Source organism: Rhagoletis pomonella, unplaced genomic scaffold (assembly GCF_013731165.1).
Source record: "Rhagoletis pomonella isolate Grant_MI unplaced genomic scaffold, Rhpom_1.0 Rhpom_scaffold_00004, whole genome shotgun sequence".
Taxonomy (NCBI): Eukaryota; Metazoa; Arthropoda; class Insecta; order Diptera; family Tephritidae; genus Rhagoletis; species Rhagoletis pomonella.
This window is the reverse complement of record NW_023458558.1, coordinates 48,915,793-48,925,077: the sequence shown is the minus strand read 5'-3', so window position 1 is coordinate 48,925,077 and position 9,285 is coordinate 48,915,793. Positions and strand designations below refer to the sequence as shown.

At 34.5% G+C, this 9,285-nt stretch overlaps 1 protein-coding gene across 4 annotated transcripts in view; it reads right to left on the bottom strand.

The window, feature by feature from the left end:
• The window catches only part of LOC118737711 (fasciclin-1), a 53,368-nt gene that overhangs the window by 27,187 nt on the left and 16,896 nt on the right, over positions 1-9,285 (bottom strand). The window lies entirely within an intron of this gene.

Here is a 9,285-nt window from a genome sequence, read left to right as displayed (position 1 = left end):
AAAAATATTAGAAAACTAAATTTTTAGCACAGAAGAGTAGAAGATAAATTAATTTAGAAGAGAAATTAGTTCATGGCAGAAGTGGCCTCACAAGTTTAACATTGCCAGCCGTGGAGCGACCGCAGTTAGAAAAAACCAGTTGTGTGCGGATAGTGATAGAACCTTTGAGTAAATTACCGATACTAGTACTAGTAGTACATATCTGCAAAAAAGTATGGATAATAATCATACTTCCAAGTATTTTTAAATTAAATATGAAAAGCAAACAAAAATCAAATTGCTTTGCTTTTATGACCTCTTCCTATTTCTAAATTGAATAGACACTGCTGTTACAAGTTTAAATACGACCCAATAAGCATTTCTGTAAGATTTTGAAAATTAACTTTTAGTAAGTCTACTTTTAAAAACAATCAAGAAATGTTTATGAAAATGATCAATTTTTTGAAGTCGAAATAAAAAAATGTTACAATCAAAATTTAATGTTTGCAAAGTTAATGAAAAAGCTTTATATCCAATACAACATAAATGGATAATAAGCAAGAAACCATCAATCATAAAATAATGCAGGTAGTGTTATTAAGTATATATAAGTATTATTAAGTAAAGTGTAGTGTCAACTTAATAAAAAAATTAAAAACATAAAAAATAACCCGATAACTTTGATCTACGTATAACTCTGAAAGAATTATCGATTGCTAGTTTAGGGCTTGTTGGATTTGCGAATATGTAGATACTTTTATACCCTTCCTTATTAAACTCTACCATCATGACCCTTCAGATCTCATACGTCCCACCCGGTTAGAGTTTTTCATTAAATCTTATTACATAGTATAAAACTGATTAACAGCAATCATTAAAGCGTCGACACTTTTTAGTATCCGCGATACTTGCTCAAACAAGGCCTTTAACTAGAAGTTTTCAAGGTAAAGATACAAAAAAGTTCAGTTCATAAATTTACCATTTTAACAAAACAAAGTTCATACTGAAAGGGAGCACATTTTTCACACATTTTTAACCAGCTTCAAAATAAGTTATTATTAAATATTATTAAAAATTATTTCTTAAACAATCTTTATATGTACATAACTATGCACTAGGGTTAATCGTGACCGGGGTGGTTAGAATTAGAGCCCAATGATAAATTTTGGAGTTGCTCGAAGCAGAGAGCGAACCAAGATCCCACCAAGTTTAACTATCCAAAGATCATGATACTTGAAAACGTTGAATCCTTTCCATATTTATTAATTCTTTGGCACTACTCAAATGCAAATGCCGAAAAGTTGGCCCTTAATGTAAATTGATGTATGGAATGTCGTTACTCTCTGTTGAAGATATCGAGTCGACTGATTAGATGGCCTGGCTCCGAGATCCCACAGTTTAGTGATCAGGTTAAAAAAAATTTGAGTACATCAAAGCCGTTACGAATGACAAGTGCAACAAATGGAAAGACTGTAAGATTTCATCACTGTTTTGGCTGCGACTTTGTGGAGCAATTCAGAATACATTCAGAAGTTAATAAATTTGCATTAGAAGTCCTTACCGGACTAGGACTCATTTGACCTCTTTTTAGAAAAAAGATTTCCAACTATACTACTAAAATGCGATTTTAAGATGCGATCCATCTTGACCATAAATATTTTGATAAGCGTTATAAAACTGGTAAAATTATAGTTTTGGTTTCTTTAAGTTTTCGGATAAAACTTAATTTCCCGTACATAACTTAATAATATACGATGTACTACGGTATGTACGTACATTAGGGCGGGTCTTTTTTTTTTTTTTTGACTATGCGTGTATAGCATAGGAGGATTCTACGTGTAAATCTAAGTAAATTTGCCGAAGAAACCATGTGTCTGAAACCAATTTGGTGTTTGTCAAATTGCCAAAGTAGGTTGTGAAAATTTTTAATGTTGCGCCCTCTGGCGGAAGTTAAAAAAAAGATAAGTGCATAAATGAATTCCTCATACCAAAAGAGCCTTCTTAGCATATGTAGATAATTTAAGCACTTCTTTACGAAACTACAGCAAAATGCCAAGAAACCTATTTTCGCAATTTGGCAAACTCCAAATTGATTTTAGACCAATGGTTTCTTTGGTAAATCGGCACCGGTAGAATATTTCTGTGCTATACGCTCATAGCCGAAAAACTCTCCCATACGAATTGACTCGCCCTAACATAAATATAACATAAATAGTATATATATGTATATATCAAAATGCTCATGTAAATATGCGAAGGACTGATGCATTGATTATATGACTACATCAAAGTCGCAGGGCGAATCTTGCATACCCACATAGATACATATCGCCACCTGAAATGCAAAAAGACATAACAACATCGTAAATGAAATGAAACAAGTCGTGAATAATATTTTAATTTTTTTTCCATAAAATGTGTCGATGAAATCCACCATATATGTACACTGCCGGAACAAAGTATTGGCACAGCAAATTTTTCACAATATATGCAACAATTTTCAATCTAATATTTTTCCGCTAATTTCATATCAAAACATGGTTCATTCTACAACAAAAAACATAATAAAAATATAATTCCTAAACTTTATGCAAAACTCGCAAATTTTCATGAAAACTTTAATCTTTTTAATCCGATTTCTTAGAATTTTTTTGAGTATGCAGATTTGTAGTGCAAGTTTTAAGTAGCTAGGAATTACCGTTGATTTTTGGCAATTTTTTTCCACAGTCTCTTCCATACAAAAATTTTTTGTTCAAAAATACTTTGTATGGAAAAAATGTAAAACCATACTCAAAAAAATTCTAAAAAATCTGATTAAAAAGCTGAAAATTTTGATGAAAATTTGCTAAATTTTCGCGAGTTTTGCACAAAGTTTAGGAATTATATTTTTGTTTTTTGTTATGGAATGAACGATATTTTTATACAAAATTGGCGCAAAAATATTAGAATAAAAATTGTTGCATATATTGTGAAAAATTTGCTGTGCCAAGACTTTGTAAATCAAAAAGTGAATTTAGATTTTTTTTATTAGTTATGACTTTTTGCTTTTCGACGATGATGTTTTTTACGTCTGTTTGCGTTTCAGGTGACGATATGTATATTATATACAGTATATATGTATATTTAAAAGATGCGTCTAGGTATTAGAAGCAGATATCGAAAAAACAATGAAGGGCCGCCACTCTTATATCCTTCGGCGGCACCTTACTCCGCTCTGCCTACATAGTATATGTAGTGTATGTACTACAATCGCCATGACTACAAAGTGCAAAAAACTAAAAGCGCAAAACATACACCGATGAACATCTTCACTTAGACTTACATATGTATGTATGTATGTACATATGTATAGCTTGGTAGCTTGCATAAACCGAAAAAGCGCCCCGTTGTTGCCAAAGTTTATTGAACCGACCATTACATCACGCTTACACCAGCTACAATGGCAAAACCAAAGCAAACGCTAGCTATGTAATAGTATAGGTACATGGCAATCGCAAAGCTTTCAGCTATACAATATTTACTCTTATTCCAATATTCATACCTAGATATGCATTTATGGTATGTATTTACATACAAACATTCGTAAAAATACATGTAGAGATATGTTTGCATACTTTTTGCTTGGCTTTTAGTGAATAATTTCAATTGGATTTGCTGCTGTATTTATGTATATCATAGCTTCCCAAATTGCGCTAACATTACATAAATTTATTACTGTTTGCTAACTGTCCTCTGCCAAACAATGTATTAACTGTGTCATTTCATTCATTCAATTATGGCTTATTTGTTTACATAGAACATTGTCTGGCAGCAGTTGCTATAGACGCCCAGACACATGCGTTGGGTGCAACGTGTGGCAACAGCAACCAAAACTGTAACTGAAACCTTCCGTTTGGCTATAGCTGGACACAAAGCTGGCCTGTCTGGGTTGGGCTGGGCTGTTCAGTGCTGTGCCGTGCCGTGGCAGGACAACGACCACAGTGACTAATCATTTGTGTCACTCGATGCAACTGATGCATGCAATTGGCCATCGGTGCTGTTGCCACTTTGTATTGCTAGCCAACTCGCCAGCTGCGCTTGTTGCCTGTCGATGGGCGTTGCACGTTTGGCGCCGCTGCTTGCTGCTTGCTGCTTGTCACTACATACACGCACGCAATAAGTGTAAATATTTGCGGCCAATACACCTTTGAGCAACCTTTCAGCCCAAACCCACACCCCTTATGCATTGCGTTCTGTTGTGTCCTTCCGTTTGTTGTGCGCTTTCCGTTCGTCATTGCATCCCTTACTCGTTGCACTTTGCGTGTGTATGCATGTACAGAGGTGTGCAGTGGCGTCACACGCTTATGGCAACTGCTACCACGTATTTTTTATTTTTTTTGGTAGTCTGTGCTGCCAATTGGCGCAGGATTTCGAAGTAGAAAGTTTGTGTAAAGTAAATATAAAAAAGCAAATTATGGCAACTGCCACCACAACCACTTTGCTCTAAGTATTGCCATTGAAACTAAAATAAGAAAACGCGTAGAGGACAAGAAAATTTACTGAATAGAATTTGGTGTCATGGTCTTTGGTCGATGTTTTGTTGTTCGTTGCCTCGGTTAATGTTGTTGATGTTGTTTGGGAAATAATTTGCTTTTTATGCATACTTTTGGCTGACTTTGTCTTCAGGGTATTACCTTCTGCAGTTGTCTGTGTGTGGGTTTATTTTCAATATTACTTCAATATACATATGTACTTATGTATATATTTATATGTATGTTTGAGTATATAGTTATTCCTGCGCAGCTTTGTAAACTCGTTTACATGCGCTTACACGTGTGCTCCGTTTGTTGTGACTCACTATCCTTTTTATTCATTTTCTTTCTGTTATTAACTTCGAGTTTGCCATTTTCTTTATCAAACCCGATAATCTACACAGTGGCGAAGTCAGGATTTCGGGAAGGGGGGCGATGAAAAAAATATTCAGCGATAACTGATAGGTGAGACCCACAATGGCTAGACGCGTCGCCTGTGTGTATTCTTATATATATTCATTTTTACACATGCATATGGTGTGGTGGTTAGTCCCCCAAGTTTCCGGCCAACATCACAAAAAAAGTTTTTTCTAATACCGGTGGCCCCTATTAGTCTATAATTAAGACTGATGTTTTTTAAGTAAAAATTAAATTTTAGTTTACTTAATTAATTTTTGTTTTTCTTTTATGATAATTAAAAAACAATTCTAAAATATGCTTGTCATCACGTTTCTCATTAAAAATGTCGCCGATTGCTTTCCCCTTTAAAAAAAACTGGTATTGTCTTTAGTATCTATCTTAAGGGGTATTTTTACCTAATACTGTTTGTTTTTATGTTAGAGTTTAATTTTAGTTTGGTTAATTTGCGGTTTTTCATGAAAATTGTTAAAAATTCTAAAATATGCATGAATAAGTTAAATTTCGCAGGAATGCGTAATTAAATACGAAATACTTTATTCAGTGCTCTTCACGTAGACTTTTTACACTTGAAAATTATCGATTTGAGTGGTTTTTTACGTTATTCAAAGAAGAAGTACTCTATTTCGACACCTAAGTGGACGATCGACCTATCTCAGCGGCCAGTTCGAAGACGTCCTATCTCAACTTTTCAAGAATGCCCTATTTGAGAATTTTATTGAAAAATACCCTATCTCAGAATTTGGTTGAAGAACGTCCTATTGCATTGTGTTGCAACGGTTACATCTAGGTGAGCGACATGACCTTTTTCTATTCAAGAGAAAAGGTATTTATTACAAGCAGATTTAAGCAACTTTGTTAGTTGGTGTAACACGATTTTATTGGTCCGACGGCATAGTTATAATTCTCGATTGATCACATTTCGAGGTAAAATGTCACAAATGCCCATTAGGCACTTTTTCATGGCAGAAACACACTCGGATGTTTTCTAATTTAAATGTTGTTCAGACCACGGCTTGAACCAGGTGCTACAGAGTGGTACCACGCACTTCTAACCAATCAGCCACAGCTGTTCTCTAATTACGCTAAAAAATACCGGAAAAATTAGACATATTCCTGAAATTATTAATCAATTGACATTTCTTTGCATAAAACATTTTGAAAGAATTTTTAATCAGTGTCAGCCCAAAGGCTTTTCTCAAGGTGCCTTATAAAACATTTAAATACTTTATGAATTCATTTTGTAGACTACTATTCGTATAGTACAAGATACATTTTATAACGTAACTGTAGATCCCGCCTGTTTCCGCCCTTTTGGTCTTAAATATAAGAGTTTTTTTTTATAGAGCAAAATGAAATAGTAGTCTCTCTTCAGTTTTACGCAAGTAAACCATTATAAAACTCTTATAAAACTTTTCAGACCGTCTGAAGCCGGTTATTTTTATGAACGACAGAGAGAAAGGAGTATAATTTTATCTCAGCCATTTTAGACCGGGAAAATGCGATATTACTTTGGTCTGATACGCGCACATAGCAAACTCAGTGTATTTTCGCATGTTGAGCTTTTCTTCAGATAGTCTTGAAAAGGCAAGTGTATGCCTGCTCAATATATTCACATGCATACACTCAGAAAAAAGTCAGCCAAATATATTTCTCTCAACACATGATTTGGTAATTATAACCAAATAGTGTAACTATAACCAAATCATGTGTTGATATAAACATATTTGGTTGACGTAACTAAACTCTTTTCTCAGTGTAGTCCAATAATCGATAATATTAAATATGTATTTATAAAAATCTATTTTATCAATAGTCTGAAGTAAAAGACGACAAATCAGAGGGATCAAATGCTAGTGTGTTATCAAATCAAAAGTTAAAAAAAAAAATAGTTGTTTATTAACAAAGCGGCAATATATCGCCCAACCCGCGCGCCCCCAGCCCCTGGCTACGCCACTGACCCTACCGTACATTGCTTTTTATGATTTTTAGTAAGAAAAATTATGAAAATCATAGAATTTTTTTTTGTCATAAAACACTATCTATTTGCTTATTATCCATTTTATAAATACTTAGTACACATCTAGTCTGAAACTAATTAAAGAGTACAAGGCTAACCACAAAGAACATGCAAAACAAAATTACGTAAACTTCAGATATACATATGTATGTATGTATGTATGTATGTATGTATGTATGTATGTAAGTATTCCATGCAATATTTAAAAAAAAAACCTGTTGTAAAATATTTATGGTCATATGCGCATTTGTGAATATGTATACACTTGTAAATGTGTATTAAGTATCTGTTATGGCTATTTACATGGTTGCTTTGACAAATAATTAGACGCAAGTATGGAAGCCACACACAATATTTGTCAGCCATTTTATGAATACCTTAAGAAATTAAAAAATCGATATATACATATATTCGAAAAAAAAACTGCTACAGCGTTTTGCGCACGTGCTGCGGTAATGTATTTACGTAACTTACATGCCAAAAAATGCATACACACAATGGTCAATGTGTGTGCATATGTATGTATGTAATGTGATAGAAGATCTAATGACAGCCGCTCAATCAACATCCTGGCTTGGCGTGTTCGACTTCAATTCGAAATGCGAATCAAACGAGAAAGACAGTCAAACGTTGACTATTTTAAAGATAAGCAACCCCCTATAAATATGTACGTTTGACGACCACACCCACCCGAATGCAAAAGCAAACAAAAACTTTCAGCTGGAAGGGAGTTTTAAAAACGTAAAACCAATTTTCTAATCATATCGCCAGACATATACATATATATGTGTGTGTTTTATATTGTAAAAACCAATTTCCGCGCCCATACATGTACATACATGCATATGCATGCGCATATTAGCCAACAGTTCACCCTCATCAGGACAATGCCAACGTTACGTGTGCTTCCTAACGCTGCCCTAAAATCAATGGGCCAAATCAAGCAATCCAATTTGCCGGGCAACCGCAAAAACAAATAGAAATATGGAAACCGCGGCATAAGTTGTTTATCTTTATGGCATTGCTTTGTATGCATATGTACAAATGTATGTACGTACATACATACTATGTTTTAGCATATGCATGTGTATGTATGTATGTATATCCATATTTTTGTTTTTAAGTGCTATTAAATGCAAGAAACGCAACGCAAACCAATCGACTAATTAAATTTAATTCTACTCAACTCAACTAAACTCAATACAACTGGAAGTACAACTAAACTAAAGGAAAAGGAAATAAAGCGTAACGCAATGTAACGCAACGAAATGCAACGCTTGCAGGTTATCTTACCCTAACAGGTATAAGGCGTCTCAGCGATGTCGCCTGAAAGAAAAGAGGCGATAAAACAGCATTTACTTGTCGTGCAGTCACACCAAACCCAGGACATTACTTAGGTATGTATGTACATATGTATGTATGTATAGCCCTACGTGTGGATAATGGTCGTTTAGGTATTTTGGTGAGTAAAAGTGTACAGGTGGGATGGAACTGTACTAAAGGACGTACTAGTGTTTTATGTACTATGTATGTATACATATGCATGTGTATGTTATGCGGTATGCTTGTTGTAAATGATGTGAGCAGATTGATTATATGTATGCAGGTTTTATGATTTCTTCTACATTAGTATGTAAATATAAATGTACATATGCAGCTATTTTTCAGTAAAGTCAATAAACAATAATATTAGTGGTAAAGATGTTAGCGCAAATATTTAGCTAGCTCTGTTAGAAATATTTTGGCGCTTACACTTTTGCGAAGTGTTTTGCCGAGCTTCTCCTCCAACTTTTTTTATGAGTTCTGATATTGTAACACAAATGGAGAAACGTACAATTTTACGCCGCCTCCGAACGGTAAATGTTCTTTATGAGAAGCTTTTTCAAGGCAGAAATAAACACCGAGGAGGTTTGCCATCTCAGATGAAAATGCAAACACATATCCGCTATCAAGGTTATGGAAGCAGGAAAAGAACAGGGTATTTTTCTCAAACAGAATCAACTGGAACAACGATGGACCAAAACCGCTGGACAGTCACGTCTGCGGTATTGATGATAACAAAGTGGTGGTCAATAGTGAATAAACCAGAAGCTATCGTGGGACAAATTAACTCTGTATTTTATTCTGCAGTTCATGCCATTATCAGAATCAGGTCTCAGAAATTATGCAGAAAGCTTAGCGACAACAAACACATCTACAAAATCCTTGACATTGTGAGCTACTGATTTTCCAGAAAGCACATGAGGTCACCTCAAAACAGGTTTCGGGCTACATTTTTCAAACCGTAAACATTTCTTGAACGTATTTGGCACGACTTGAAATTACTTAAAGGCCTTCTGACCAGTCATTGCAGGGCAA